Consider the following 13,078-nt stretch of genomic DNA (forward strand, 5'->3'; position numbering starts at 1 on the left):
AATCCAACAATCCCCCACATTGATTGACCAATTACATAGTTCTCTCTCAATCCAAACTACTATGACACAGTTATGCATACAAAATGTGTTTATCAACTTAAACCTTTTGTTAGTATAGATATCTCAAAGCCTTGCCAAAGTTATTGGTGGTAAGACCTTAAACTAATTACTCTCAAGATAGATCGGAGACACCTATACACACAAAAATGTCTATTCTCTGCAAGAGTTTCAAGTTTTGCTCAACACTGTTATGGCTATGTGCTTCTTTCCTGGTTTCATAAACAATCCCGAGAGCAAACCCAAACTCTCATGAGAAGCGGCACCACTTCTATGTTCACATAGGTGAAGTTTCACTATGTGTTCTGTTATTTAACACATTTCAGAACTTCATTAAGAGTTTAACTCAACCTCTCATCATAACGGACATCACTGTTTATGTTGTGATGGAAAATTTCTCAATATCAGTGCTAACAGTCACATTGCTATAACTTGTTGTTACCCATTAAACCCAATACTGATGGCTCTTCAGTTCAATCGAGTTACCTTTACAGGTGACTAAGTAAAGGGTTTTAATATCATCTCTTTGTTTGTCATTCTTACCAATTCTCTGGCCAAGCCCTTGGTAAGAGGATCAGCCAAATTTTCACTTGACCTCACATAAGTTATAGTGATGACTCCATCTTGAATTATTTGCCTAACAAATTCATGTCTCAGACTTATATGTCTGGATTTACCATTGTAGGTACCACTATAGGCTCTTGACAGAGTTGTCTCACTATCACAGTAAATGGAAATTGGAGGCATAGGGCTACGCCAAAGTTTTATATCCAATAATAAATTCCTAATCCATTCAGCCTCATTTCCAACAACCGCTAAGACTATGAATTCAGATTTCATGGTCGAGTGAGATATACAAGTTTGCCTCTAGGATGCCCAAGAGATCATACCCCCACCAAGGATGAAAATCCATCTAGATGTGGATTTGTTATCTTCATTACCGGTAATCCAACTTGCATCAGTGTACCCTTCTAGTATAGCTGGATAATCACAATAAAACAAGCCAAGTTCTAAAGTTTTCTTGAGATACCCAAGAATTCTCTCAATTGCCTTCTAATGCTCTGCATCGGGATTACTTGTAAACTGACTAAGTTTACTTACTGCAAATGCAATATCAAATCTAGTACAAAGCATAACATACATCAAAGTTCCTACTACATTAGCATATTCAAGTTGTGCAATTGCTCTACCAGTATTTTCTACTAGCTTTATACTATAATCATATGGTGTACTATATTCTTTAAACCCTAAATGCTTAAATTTCTCAAGTACTTTCTCAATATAATGTGATTGGCTTAATGCATAACCCCTACTATGCTTTTTAACTTTTATTCCCAATATAGTATCTACTTCTCCCAAATCTTTCATCTTGAAAATAAAGGATAAGTAATTTTTAGTTTCATTTATGCCAACCATATGTATACCCACAATAAGCATATCATCAACATAAAGACATACAATTACTCCATAATTTTCAATGAATTTTGAGCAGATGCATTTATCAGCACTATTATGTTTAAAGCCAAAAGCTACAATGCAAGAATCAAATTTCTCATGCCACTGTTTAAGTGCTTGTTTTAATCTATATAGTGATTTAATCAGTTTACAGACTTTCTTCTCATTTCCAGGAAGAACAAATCCTTCTAGTTGTTCTATATAAATCTCTTCATTTAAATCACCATTTAAGAATGCAATTTTAACATCCATTTGATGAACAGGTAAGTGATAAATGGATGCTATTGCTATGAGTGTTGTAATAGAAGTTGTTCTAGCCACTGGTGCATAGTTGTTAAAGTAATCAATCCCTTACTTTTGACTAAATCCTTTGGTTACCAATTTAGTCTTAAAAGTTTGTACAGTTCCATTAGTTTGTACAGTTTCATTAGTATTGTATTTTCTTCTAAATACCCATGTGTTATTTGATATTATTGAATCAATTTCATCATTTATAGTTTCCTTCCAAAAGACAGCATACCTAGAGGTCATGGCCTCACTATAGGTTTTTGGATCACTTTCAATGTTTAGAACAATGGGTATTTTATTTAAAATCTTCTCTCTATCAGCCTCAACCAAAAATACATTTGACTGAGTAGAGGTAAAATCTAAACATAAGTGTTTCTCTGTTCTTTGTCTTTGACTTCTTCTAGGTTCTATTATAGGTGTTACAATTGTGTCATTTCTTCTTTCAATCTCATTATTATCAATAGGTATTGAAATCTGAGTTTCTCTTTCAAGTTCTCTACAATTTTCTGTGGATTCAGAACACAATTTATTCTCAAAGAATTCAACATCTCTAGTTGCAATTATTATGTTGCACTCTAAGTCTAGAAGCTTATAGGCCTTGCTATGTTCTGCATATCCAACAAACATATTTCTCTTAGCTCTGAGTCCTAACTTGGTTCTTTTAGGATCTGGAACTCTATAATATGCTAAGCACCCCCACACTTTTAGATATGCTAAATTAGGCTTTCTTCTGGAACTCTATAATATGCTAAGCACCCCCACACTTTTAGATATGCTAAATTAGGATTTCTTCCTGTCCATAATTCATATGGGCATTTGTTATTAACTCTAGAAACAATTCTGTTATGTAAATTGTAGGCTGTTAGAAGTGCTTCCCCCCACAATTTTAAGGGTGGATTATCTTTTAACAACATGTAGTTTATCATTTCTATAAGTGTTCTATTTTTCCTTTCGGCCAGACCATTCTGTTGAGGGGTATAAGGAGCAGAACACTATGTATTATTCCAAATTCTTTACATAAAGAATTAAATTCATTTTTAAAGTACTCAGCACTCCTATCACTTCTAAGGATTTTAATTTTCTTTTCGATATGATTTTCAACTTCAGTCTTGTACAGTTTAAACATGTCAAAGGCTTCATCCTTAGTTTTCATATAGGTGTACTTAGAAAAGTCATCTATAAATGTTATAAAGTATCTCTTACATCTTTTAGTTAATACACCATTGAGTTCACAGATGTCATAATGAATTAGTTGTACAAGTTGAGAATTTCTCTCAACACTAGGGAAATGTTTCTTAGCCATTTTAGATTTTACACATATCTTATATTTTTTAATTGATTCATTACTGTAAGCAATTATACCAAGTTTGCTCATGCTCTTTATGGATTTAAAATTCAAGTGTGCTAATCTATCATGCCATAAAGAGAAAGAATCAACAATATAAGCAGAAACTTTTCCTTCATTAATACTTAATTTTAACATACCATTACAACCATATCCCTTTCCAACAAACATCTCATTCTTAGATAGGATTAGTTTGCTGGATTCGAAAGCAACTTTGAATCCCTTCTTACAAACAAGATTTACTGATACCAAGTTCTTTCTAATGTTAGGAACATAGAGAAGATTCAGGAGAGTCAATGTCTTTCTGAAGGTGAAGTTCAACTCTACACTGTCTCTTCCAGCAACTTTGGCACATGTTTGGTTTCCCATCTATACCTCCTGGCCATCAATTACTTCTCCATATGTCTTGAATAAGGACTTGTCCTTACAAACATGGACCGTGGCACCTGAATCAACCACCATCCAAAAGACGATTATGCCGTGTTGACTTTAGTAATCGTGGCCACTAGATTGTCTTCTACTATGTTTATAGACTTGGTTCCGCCTTTCCGATGTTGGCAGACTCAGGCATAATGCTCATTCTTTCCACAAACATAGCAGGAACATTTCTTATTGTTGCTCTTCTTGAAGTTCCCATCATTTTTCTTTACTTATAATGCATGATTAGTTTTCTTCGATCCGTTTTCTACAAAATTGACCTTAGAGTTCAGCATACCGGCTAGGGCCTTTTCCCTATTGTCTCTAATTTGAGACTCTTCTTCAATACAAAGGTGTTGCTGAATTTGCTCCAAGTTAAGTTATTCAGTCTTGTGCAAAAGCTTCTTCCTGTAATCCTTCCAAGAGGATGGAAGTTTGGAAATGATTGCTCCCACTTGAAAAGATTCAGGAAAGATGATGTCAAGGGATCAAATTTTGTTGACTATCACCTATAGTTCATGAACTTGCTCCAGTATGGGTTTATGGTCGTTCATGGTGAAGTCAAAGTATTTTGCAATAAGATACTTATTCGTACCTACTTCTTGCACATTGTATTTGAATTCCAAGGCCTTCCATATTTCTTTTGGAGATGTAAGTTCATTGTAGAAGTTGTAGAATTGGTTTGATAAGGTATTTAGTATGTATCATCGGCACAGAAGTGAGTCATCTTCTCGTTTTGCTCTTTCATTCTTTAGTTTTTCTAAGTCTTTGTCAATGGGTTCAGGAAGTGATTGCAGATTTGGGTTTAACAGATAATATAGTTTTAGTGTGGTTAGAAAGAATATCATCTTGTCTTGCCATCGGCTGAAGTTTGCTCCATCGAACTGGTCCAATCGAACAAGATCTTGGTTCATCATCTTGATCAAAGTCATGCTTTCTTCCGCCTCCATTGCAGAATAACGTTATAAAATTGCTAGAAAATGGGGTCACTATAGATTTGGAGGAGAAGCTCTGAGGTGCATTTGAAGATACTGTCTTTAGAATGTTATTTGCCCCCACTCAGTTTCATTGAGTTTGTTGTTGGGTTACAGGCAAATCCGTTCCCAGGATACAACAGAGCCTTGGGCGAGAATTTGGAATCAACAAAGTTGAAGAATCTCCGAAGAAACCTTTTGTGAGACTGTAGCAGACCGGACTGAGAGAGAGAGAAAGTGGATTTCAAAAATGTGTGTTTTTGAAGTCTGATTCATGCTCCTTAAATAGTTTATGAAGAGGTATGAAGAAAAGGTAGGTGCTGGTTCAGAGAAGGCACCTTGAACAGTCACAATTTCAAACATTGTGACTTTTTAAAAAGTAGTTAACAGTTAATGACTGTTAACTTTGAATTGTGCCTATTGATCACACCCAATTGAATCATGACCATTGATCTCATCAACGGTGATCAACGGTCAACATCACACCAAAACCAAAGCCGCCCTTCGTGAACCACGTGGGTGCGAGCAAAGTGTGCCTCTAAAGCACCTCATTGCGCCGTACAACTCGTGCACACGCGTACGCGCATGTAGCACGGTTTCAAACCCCCATACTCTCTTCTACTATTTCTAAGGAGTGTAAATCAACTCCTATTAAAATACTGAAAACAAAGCTTATAATTTTCCAATGTAGGACAAGTTCAAAACTGGGCTTTGTAAGAGAAAAGGTAATTTTTTCAATCAAGTGTGCATATGCAATTTCTCATGTAATTGACAAATCAAACCCATTGGATTTAATCTCTTATGAGATTAAAATCCAACACAAACGAAACCAAATACATACGCTGATGTAATAGTTAGGCGTTTTCACTATTACGCTGATGTGCTGCTTAGTTGTCATAAATAGTTATAATGATGAGAAAACGTAAACGAAACCAAATACATACTTAGTGGGTGTTCAATACCGTGGTCAAACCATGATGTGTTATATTTTGAAATGCACTACACTAAATTAAGGTGTTTTCTTATCCTGTGGTGTGGATTCATCCACACTATCTAGTGGATGAGTCCACACCACAAGTCAATTTCTCATCCACATGTTTTTATTGTGGATTGATTCATGCCACTGTGGAATTTTTATCAACAATGATCCCATGCTTTACATAATATGTTTTATTCAATTTATCTTACATTTTTATTAATGTTTTCGAACTACCGTTGATTCGGATGGCCGAACCGTTTGGCTTGGGAACTGTCCAAGCAACCGATTTCGTTTTACCCCAAACTCAAACACTAGCCAAAACCGTTGTATTGGTCAACGACCAGTTGAGCCAGGCAATTGAGCCGTCGACCCATTAACCCGTTCAATAGTTTTTGATTGTTATTATTATTTTAATTATTTTTTTGTAATTTAATTTTGTTGTCAAAACGGGTCATTCTTTCGAACTAGATGGTCGAACCGTCAACTTGGGAACCTAGGAACGGTCAACCTGGGAACTATCAGCGGTCTGCTGACCAAATCAACGTGTTTGGCCAAAATCCGGTTTTGGCAAAAAACGGAACCTATCACCTTACCAGTTCCTGGTTTTTTCGGTACGACTGTCCAGTCCAGTCTAGCTTTGAAAACCATGGAAAAATTAATAACATTTAATTGGATAAATGTATATTTTATTATTTATTATTTTACAAGGTTTTAAAGCTGACCCAGAGAACGAACCGGTTAGGAGTCTGGTTCCCGGTCAAACGGTTGGCCCATTTTGACAGAAAAAATAAAAAAAAATAAAAAATGATCAAAACCATGGAACAGTTTGAATGGTTCGAATTGTTCAACTGCACGGGTCAACAGTTTGTTGACCAAATCAATGTTTTTTGGCCAAAATTCGATTTTGGCGAAAAATGGAACCGGTCACCTGACTGGTTCTTGGTTTTTCCAGTCCGGTTTTGAAAACCATGGAAAAAGTAGTAACATTTAATTGAATAAATGCATATTTTATTATTTATTATTTTACAAGGTTTTTAAAACTGGCCCAAAGAATGAAGTGGTTAGGGGTCCGATTCTCGGGTCAAACGGTCGGCCCGTTTTGATAGAAAAAAATAAAAAAAAACAAAGAAACAAAAATGATCAAAACCGCTGAATGATTCAAACAGTTCAGCCGCCCAAGTCAGCGGTTTGCTGACCAAACCAACATTTTTTGGCTAAAATCTAGTTTTGGGAAAAAACGGAACCGGTCACCTGACCGATTCCCGATTTTCTAGTTTGACCAGTCGGTCTAGTCCGATTTTAAAAACCATGTTATTTTACATAAATAAATAGTAGTAATGTCAAATTGTCAATAACATCATAAAACAATATTAGTAATATTATTAATAACATTTTTATTAATTAATAAATTTTGAATATTATTTTTATTAATATTATTAATCATTTTTAATTGTTAATGACTAGTAACAATATTATTAATTATTATCAAATATTATAAATATTATTATTAATATTGTTAATTATTGCTAACATTATTTTATTAATCATTAATTATTAATATTATTTTTATTAATATTAATAAATATTTTTTAATTATTATAATTATTTATAATTTTAGTTAATATTAATATAATTATTTGTTATTAAATATTATTAATATTGTTTTTGTTAATTATTAATTTTTTTATAATTTATTGATGTTTTTTCTATAATATATTACTAAAAATATAATATTGTATTTTAACCATTAACAACATAGATAATCTCACATGTTGTAGTTGAGATGCATGGAATCAAACACATGATGTGGACAGAAATGTGCCACACCTTATAGAATGCCCATTAAGGTGCGGTATGGATCAGTATACACATTTTTGTCCATGGTGTAGAACAACTATCCTATTGGGGTGTGGTGTGTTTTCAACCTCACCACACTTTTGGTGCGGATGAAAACACACCACCCAATTTCTCATCTACGTTACAGAATACTCAATCTTCAAGAATTACAAGTTGCCAATCGACGTGGAAGTGGAAGAAGAATGAAATAGCCATATTATATGGGTTTAGATTTTAGAAATTAGAATAAGTGTTGGGATCATATAAGTCTAGAATCTATATCTATATATTAAACTAGCAGAGACCATGCGATGCTAGGAAATCTCATACTTAATATTGAACTCGATGATAAAAAAGGATCAAAAGGATATATTAAGTGTGGAAAAATTATGTAAATTATATGGTCTAGCTTGGGCAAATTGGGTAGTCCCCTATGTGGCCTATATGGCTTCGGTTAAGGTAAAGTGGGTTGTGGCCTAGGATTATTAATTTTTAGTAAATTACTCATTAAATACACCACAATTTAAGCACTAAATTATAATAATCCATCGCAATTTAAACACTAAACACCACTAAACAAAATAAACCACAAAATATACAAATAATTCAAAATCAGGAGCTAATTCACCACAATCAGTAACAATGTTTTAAAGCATAGAGGCATGATGCGAGATGTTCCACTACCTAGAGGCGTGAGGCGTAGTTCAGAACATAGGAGGCATAAGCCTCCTTAAGAAGAGGGGGTTAGGAGGAGGATGAAGAGGAAGGGGAATCTCATTTTTTTTTTCATTTTTAATAAAAATCTTTTATATTAAAAAGAATAAAGATGCATAACGTTAGTTGAAAGGGAGAGGAGGGCAAAAGACCCATTTTATTACATTTTTTACCTTATCTCTACTTAGTAACTATATATAAATATTATCTAACAAAAAGTTTGGAGGGCCAAGGACCCCCCACTAATCTACTTGGCTCTGCCCCTGATTCCTTTTAATCCCCATTCACATTCCTATCTGTACCAAATAGACTATGAAAATTGACCATTCCAATTCTGATTCCGGCTGCAAACCAAACATACCCTAATTTTGATGATTATTTTTTCTTTAATTTTTTTTTTCTGGTTGAACATTCATATATAACACTAATTATTTGAATTATATAATATGGCCCTTGATATAAACAAATATTCCATCATCTTAGTTATTATCACATTAATAGAAATGACTTGGTGGTGACTGATGAGCACTTAAGCCTTCAGTCTAGAAGCCCTAGCCTACTAGGTTTTAATATTTTTGATAGCATTACTTTTAAATTTGTATCTATCCGACTATCCCCAATCATTGAAGTGAATGGTGGAATAATAATGGAAGCATCAATTTGAATTTAAGTTTAATTATTAAAAAATAAAATTTAAGTTTAAATTTCAAATTACAATTTGCATTGGTTGATATGGAGCCAAATATCAATATATCAGTCCCTAGCAGATGCATACAATTATGGTTTTAAAAACCAGACTGAACCAGATGGTTGGACCATTTAATCAGGAATCGATCATTATTTTGGGTCTGATTTTAGAAAAAAAAAACCACTTTACCAGATTCAGACCGGATGGTCAGACTGTTTGATCTAAGAACCAGTAGTTAAAGCAATTTCATTTTTGGATTGGTTTTTAAAACTATACATTCAATACAAGTCACATACAAATCAGCATGTTTCACCCTGCAGGTAGGAAACAAATACAACATCAATATTTTAAACCTTACTAGAACGTGGCACTAACTTCATTGGCACCTTTGTTCATCAGACTTTGCATATTACTTCCATAGGAATTTAATTTAATAGATCCAACGATCTTAGTCCTCATCCATGTTTTATTTCCTAGATAAATAACATAATAGCCGTTTTAGTCATAAAAAGTCGTTATTAAAAAGAGTAATTTTATCTCATTCATGTATTAGCAAATTTTCTTATATAGGTGAGAAAGTTATCCACATAGATACTTAGAGAAAATGAATTTTCCATGAATCCCACATAAATCTGAAAAAGGAACATAGATATCGCTGTCAAATGGAACCAAAATCCTATTAACCAACTTTCCTCCCCTCTCAAAATTCAAAAAAGGCAAAAACAAACAAGCCTTTAGTGAGATAAATCCCATAGCTAAATGGATAGCACATCAGGTAGGGGTGGCCACAAGCCGAGTTCTTCATGAGCTATTCGATCTCGACTCATAAAAAGTTTGGCTCGTGAGGCTCGTAATCTGACTCGATATATTATAATATATATATATATATATATATATATATATATATATATATATATATATATATAGAAAATTATAGAAATTAATATATATAATAAAAATATTTTTATATATAAATTTTTTCATTTTTATAAAAAAAAATTTCAAATCGAGCTTGAGCCGAATCGAACTTAAACTCAAGATTCTAACTCAAACCTTGTACTGCCTTGACGAACTGAACTTGAGCCTCATACTATTCTGCTCAGCTCGGCTTGAATCCACCCCTAACCTCAGGGGAAAGGCCACTCATGAGGAATGCTTTTCAAACCATTCTCAACCCAGACAGCCAATCTGCAAATCATTGACCCAGGTGAACAGACAACCTGCAAGGGTACAAGTACATGAGTTTTTCACAACTTCGAATATTACAGTGGATGAGCCACACAACCACATGGCCAAACTGCTAAGATACCGAGCCAGACAACTTACTAATTCATTTCCCATGAAACGCTTCACTAGTTATTGGACTTAGGACCTCATTAGTACCATGCCCCGTCAGTTGATGGGTGAAACCTATGGCTCCATTGAAGATGGTTTAACTAGGGCTGTAAATAAGTCCGATGAGATCCGATTCGAATACAAATTCGATCTGATAAGAGCTGGATTCAAACCCTTATTTGATTCTAACAAATTGGATTGGATCGGAAAAGTCGATCGACTTAATTATAAAATATAAAATATTATATTTTATTTACATAAATTATATATAATTATATTGTATATTATAATATATTAAGGTTCAACTATGATGTAGAAAAAAAATATATGATATTGGAAAAAGCTTATAGCCAATCAATTGATATCACAAAAGAGGTGATCAATCAGGTGGTATTAATCAAAATTCATTAGGGTGCATCAATTGGTCAAGGCAGTGATTTTGAACCGTCATTGACCTGTACGTTCGGGCTAGATCTCAGATCTGACAGAGAGACTGGAGAACAGAAAAGAGATCTCATATCTGAGATCTCAAAGAGATCTGAATGGTTGCCATAGCATTTTTTGTTGCTGCCACCATCGCCGTTGTTGTCGTCATAGCCAGTGAACATTGGATGCTCCTCCTTTTCTTCTTACCTCCTTCCTTTTTTCTTTCCTTTTTTTGTCTTTCTTTCTTTATCAGCCTACAACCATCTCTTTTTTCTTATAAAAGACTAAGAGTAATGAATATTATTTACCCTAATATTCTAAACTGCCTAAACCATTTGACCTGAACAGTCGAACCGCTGACCCAAAAACTAATGGCCACACTAGTTTTTAAAACCTTTCTTTCCGGTATCATCAATTTTTTTATAACAATTAAAATCAAATTCGTATATGATAAAAAATTTGAATTTGAATTTGAATCATAATCTTGAAAATTCAACGATTTCTTGTTAGATTTAACTCGCTAGGAATTTTTTATCAAACTGAGTTGAATATACCCTTTACCGAGTTTGATCCGATCCATTTGCAGCCCATAGTCAACCTGACTGCATTCTTTTGACAAACATGGCATCATGGTTTTTAAAACTGATCCAGAGATCGAACTAGTCAAGAGTCCGATTACCGGGTCGAATGGTCCAAATGTTCGAACCAAATGGTCAACCTGTTCTGACAAAAAAATAAAAAATGGTCAAAACCGTTGGAACGGTTAACTGCCCAGGTCAGTGATTTGTTGACCAAAATCAACAGTTTTTGAAGAAAATTCGATTTTGGGGAAAACCAAAACAAGTCGTCAGACCGGTTCCTGGTTTTTCTGGTCCGGTCCGATTTTGAAAACCATGCATGGCATTGCAAACTTATATATTAGTCTGAAATGCATACAGCTCAAGATATATGGAGGATGAATTCATTTCTGAACCTTCAGTCTATTCTCCTTGTGGCCGATTGAGAAGGATACTCTATTTACTTCAATAGCATAACCCTATCAAGGCTCTCAAAAAATTGTTCTTTAGGCATTTAATATTTAACCGTCTGTTCAGACTAGAGATGTAAATTGGGTCGTACTGCCTGTGACCGATACAACGGCACATGAGCCATGCCAGGCACAGCATGATGGGTTGAGCAATGTCAGGTTTGAGTTTTCAGGCCCATGGGCCGTGCCAGACCAGACTTTTGAAACATCCCAGAGGTAGCAAGGACAGCTCAACCAATAGGCCATGTCATGCAACCAGATTTACACCTAGGGGTGTAAATGATATTCGAAAATTTGAGTTCAAATTTGCAAAATACTGTAATCGAATTTGAATAAAATAGTATATATATATATATATATATTACCTGAATAACTACCTATATAAAGTAATGTGTCCTATGCTGCTATACCTGTCACGTATTCTACCTTCATGCTTAATTGTTGAAAGACTCAAGACTGAATGGGAAATAAGAAGCAACGGACATACAGAATTCCGGCATTTCAAACTTCATGGAGGCCATTAACCGTTTTCGGCCACGTACCAATGTTTTGTGATGTAAAATTTTTTGGCAAAGTACCTCGTTATTCGACCCGGTGGTGGCGTGCCTTAGTGACGAGCTACTTGGTGGCGAATTCCCTGGGGGAGAACTGCTTGGTGGCGAACTGCCTTGGTGGCGAACTGCCTGGGGGCGAACTGCCTTGGTGGCGAACTGCCTGGGGGCGAACTGCCTTGGTGGCGAACTCCCTGGTCGCGAACTACCTGGGGGCGAACTCCCTGGTCGCGAACTCCCTGGTGGCGAACTGCCTGGGGGTGAACTGCCTTGGTGGCGAACTGCCTGGGGGCGAACTGCCTTGGTGGCGAACTGCCTGGTGTCGAACTCCCTGGTGGCGAACTGCCTGGGGGCAAACTGCCTTGGTGGCGAACTGCCTGGGGGCGAACTGCCTTGGTGGTGAACTGCCAGAGGGCGAACTGCCTTGGTGGCGAACTGCCTGAGGGCGAACTGCCTTGGTGGCGAACCGCCTGGGGGTGAACTGCCTTGGTGGTGAACTGCCTTGGTGGTGAACTGCCTTGGTGGCGAACTGCCTGAGGGCAAACTGCCTGGGGGCGAACTGCCTTGGTGGCGAACTGCTTGGTGGCGAACTCCCTGGTGGCGAACTGCCTGGTGGCGAACTCCCTGGTGGCGAACTCCCTGGTGGACTCCCTACTAGGCGGCCAATGCCTTAGAGAATGTTGGAGCTCCCTGGTGCGGCACAATCCGACTGCCCTCAGCATGAGGTGGTCTTCTTTCCTTTGTAGGCTGTGGGAGATGAGGGACCTGCGAGAACTTCATCTTTTCCTCCTCTTTGTAGGTGGCGGGAGCTGAGAGACCTGCGAGAACTCCATCTTTTCCTCCTCTTTGTAGGTGGCGGGAGCTGAGAGACCTCCGAGAACTCCATCTCTTCCTCCTCCTTGTAGGTGCGGGGAGCTGAGGGACCTCCGAGAACTCCATCTCTTCCTCCTCCTTGTAGGTGGGGGGAGCTGAGGGACTTCCGAGAA

The sequence above is a fragment of the Nelumbo lutea genome, chromosome 2, assembly GCF_056320005.1.
Source record: "Nelumbo lutea isolate HS-2025 chromosome 2, American lotus-T2T, whole genome shotgun sequence".
NCBI lineage: Eukaryota > Viridiplantae > Streptophyta > Magnoliopsida > Proteales > Nelumbonaceae > Nelumbo > Nelumbo lutea.